Source organism: Leuresthes tenuis, unplaced genomic scaffold (assembly GCF_036924035.1).
Source record: "Leuresthes tenuis unplaced genomic scaffold, fLeuTen1.0.hap1 SCAF_4, whole genome shotgun sequence".
NCBI classification, from domain to species: Eukaryota; Metazoa; Chordata; class Actinopteri; order Atheriniformes; family Atherinopsidae; genus Leuresthes; species Leuresthes tenuis.
Genome location: NW_027325358.1, coordinates 11,915,009 through 11,918,808, shown reverse-complemented (window position 1 = coordinate 11,918,808; position 3,800 = coordinate 11,915,009). Strand labels below are relative to the sequence as shown.

The 3,800-nt window shown below is 35.0% G+C and overlaps 1 long non-coding RNA gene across 1 annotated transcript; it reads left to right on the top strand.

Moving 5' to 3' along the window:
- Positions 1-786: 786 nt before the first annotated feature.
- On the top strand, positions 787-3,379 carry LOC140305653 (uncharacterized). The gene is made up of 3 exons (XR_011915368.1): positions 787-1,018; positions 2,711-2,800; positions 3,360-3,379. It is a non-coding gene; the product is annotated as an uncharacterized lncRNA (long non-coding RNA).
- Positions 3,380-3,800: the final 421 nt, after the last annotated feature.

The window sequence follows — 3,800 nt, the reverse complement described above, 5'->3', positions numbered from 1 at the left end:
CAATAAACAGTTTTAAGAATGCAAAAAAAAATAGTGGTTGATCGATTTATTCGCTATCGTGGCCTAAACAACACTGGTCGCTGATAATTTTGTAACACTTAAGTGTTATGAACCTGATTCTTTCATGAAGCCTTTAGTTTGTTCCGCTAAAGGTGAAACTCAAGGTTTAAGGATGCAGCACAAGCTGAATCATGTTAAATTCAGTAATTTTCTCCACCTGCTTAATCCAATAAAGGGTCACAGGGAGGCTGGAGCCTTTCCAATCTGCCATTGAGTGAGGGATGGGGTACAATCAAAGTAATAGATTCTCACAGATTTGTTTTGCTGATGATGGCATCTTCAACTCCAACCCCAGGACGATAAGCAAACTATATTACTTGTATTTTCTAAGAGCTTTTCTGTCTTTTTTTGCCTCTCTCCACACATGTTATAAGTGTGTTGCTTCTTCTAAATAAAATCAAGTTTTTCAGTCAAAGAAATAATTTCCTTTGAACTTGTGTATAGTAAATAAAGGTTCAAACTAGTCAAAAGAGTTGCAGATTTAAGTTTCCAATGCATTTTTCAATGTACCCCCCCGGGTATAGAATACAGTGCGGGATTAAATTATATAACTTTTTCTGGGGTAAATGTCTCTGTGAAAATAATGACAAGCAAAAATGAGGAAACGGAGAAATGTTTCCCAGCACTGATTTTGAGGATTTTCCACCTTTCAGCAAAATTGCTGGTCAAACTGCTGAGTTGATGGGACAAATATGCCACATGGTGAAAAAAAAAAGTACTGGTATTTCAGGCAGAAAATTATAAAAGGATAATCCAACGATAGACCACAAGCATTTGTGTGGTACAAAGAAACTCAGCCAACGCTTTTATCAGTTTCCAGTGTTCAAGATAACGATGGTTTTCCATAAAGAGGAATATGAATTGTCTATGGCATATGAGAACTTGAACAATCCTTCAGCAAGTAATGATGCACAGAGCCACTCAGATGAAGACAGCAAAGTGACTTCTGCAGCAGCCGGTGAGACACAAGTCTTTTGATTCAATAACAATTTAAAGGTTTGAAACATTAAAGTGACATGGGAAACAACATTAACATTACATTCTTTAAAAAGTACATTACATTGTAAAGAACAACATTCTGTCCAAAAGTTTAAATATATATTCCCATATTATTGTTTTTGATAAACTTTTTGCATTTACTTGTTGTACATATTTGCATGTTGTGATGCCTTTTGTTTTACCCCATTTTCATTTTTACTTAAAACCATTTCTCAAAGTCAATAAAGTTTACTTTTGACAGTTGAAATACTAATTTGAATATCTTGTTTATGCCTTCTCTATGTACTCAGCAAACATTAGACCTCCAGACCAATTTTAGCAAATCATCAAAATGAAATGTTTAGTTAGATAAGTTGTTAAATTAAGTAGAGTTTAGTTAAGTTAAGTTAAGTTAAGTTGAAACTTTATTGTCATGTAGATGCACAAAATTTCTCCTCCGCATTTAACCCATCCAGGTTGGCACCTGTTGAACACACACATGCTCGTGCACAGGGTCACACACTCATGGAGATAGATGCCATATACACTGGAGCGGTGGGCAGCCATTCACAGCGCTGGGAGAGCAAATGTTGGGGGGGTACGGTGCCTTGCTGAAGGGCGTGTACGATGTATACAGAAAAAAGCAATGTTTTGCATTCATTTATTAGTTAATGAGTGATTGATAGAATGGTATTGTTAGCCCGATTCTTTCATTGGAAGCCCAAGAACAAACTGGAGAAAAGCAAACAAAGTATTTATTATTGGTCACAGGTAAAGTATGGCAGTGCTGGACTCGGAGTGACAGAGCTCCTGCAGGAAATCCATCAGCCCGAGCCCCGATATCCAAAAATATTTCATATTTATCATCTTCAAATTTATCTCACAGAGGTTGTACTTACATGCGACCGTGTATAATTGGCCATTTATTAGTAACATGACCAGGCCAACCACCGTCCACGTCATGTTGTTAGGATGTGATAAACAACGTGTGTGTGAGTGTTGTTTCAGGCGTGTATCTAAGACCGATCTGACAAGATAGAGAAGCTTCATATGTCCCATTTATTTAGTCCAGTTATGCTATCTTGGTCTTGGACCATACACTGCGTAGTATATATATGAGCAGAGTGGACAAGTACAAAATAGGAACATAGATCATTTAGAAAAATACAGAATATGAATACATAATGTCTAAGAACAAAGCAAATTATAACAGTATTAATTTTACAGTAATCATCACTGAGTTTTTAATTACTCAATGTAAACTCATCTTGTATGTAAAACTTCCCAAATATTGGTAATGCAATGATAACTGAAGTTAAGGTTGACTATGACTAAGCTAATACAGTCACATTTTGGAGTCTTTCTAAATTATTACATTTTTAGATCAAAATAAGAAAAAAAGTAAACAAATATAGAGATGATAACAGTTTCAAATGTGTAGCTAATTTGATTCTTCAGAAGGATTCTAAGTGTTGTTGTCTGTATTTTGTATTTAATTACATGAAAACCTCCCTTGTTATGATAGTTGAATAACTTTTTGACATTTTGAAAAATACTCAGCTTACACAAAATTGATTTGATTGAGTTTGATTATCATTTTACCTGCCAATTACATTAATATTGTCTCTGAATTGAATTGAAGTGATAAACACGTGTGTGGGTGTGTACACAGGAGTACAACTGTACAGACGGGTTGCAGTGAGCTTCGGAGTAATCTGTGTCCTACAAACCACTCTCATCATCTACTTGAGTCTTGCTCATTGTAAGTGACCCCAACATGTTACTATAGAAGTTTTCACACGTGGACTTCAGATTTGAGCTTTTGCAAGTAACTTAGTTAGAGACCATAAATGTGGTTAGATCAGAATGAGTTAGATCAGACACCACGAATACTGCCTGTTCCTTGGAATAATATAATGGATAATGTTTGTATTGGTTAGAAAAAATTCTGTTGTCATGCAGATGTGTGAAAGGGTAACTCCAGACTAATGGCTTAGTTTAGCATTACACCACTAAAACAGGAAAATGAAAGCACTGACCATGAGATTAGCAGCATTGACACTTGTGTCCTGCCTATGATGACGGTCACATGCTTGGAGGTTTTAAAAAATATGCTTGAACATAATTTGACACTAAGGAGTGTGAGGTTAGGTAGAACTGGAAAATATCTTAAACTCATAGAAAGGATTATTTTCATATTTCAGTAGAAAAACACAAATGTCATCTTACATGTATTGTGCACTAAATGAACTTGCAAAAATATTTTTCTTTTTGTTTTTTCTTCTTTTTTTGTCATAATTTCTCTGGTTGTAAAATTGCAGCTTCCCAGAATAAATCACTGTCTGAAGAGAAAGAAGCATTGAAAGTAATCAACTTTGGTAAGTATGGTGATAGAACTTTCTGCATAAACTGACTTATGTGGTTTTATTATGACATAAATATAATGGCTGTATGTATGAGGCATCATATAAATACTTTCAGTAAAGTATAAGATGACTTTGTTTAATGCACTACCAGTAAAACTCTGAACACACCTGGTCCTTTAAAATGAATGGGCAGTTGTGTCCAGTCTTTTTTTACTGGTACTGTACATAAGTAAACTTTATCTACAAAGGATCTGTGAGTCAACCAGAGTACACAAACATGATAGTCCACATGTATTGTAATGCTCATCTGTGCTACTACATTTTAAATGATACCAGGGTTTTCTGTTTGCATCTAAGTTAATTAAATTGCAGTTATGGTAATATGTTTCAGGCATT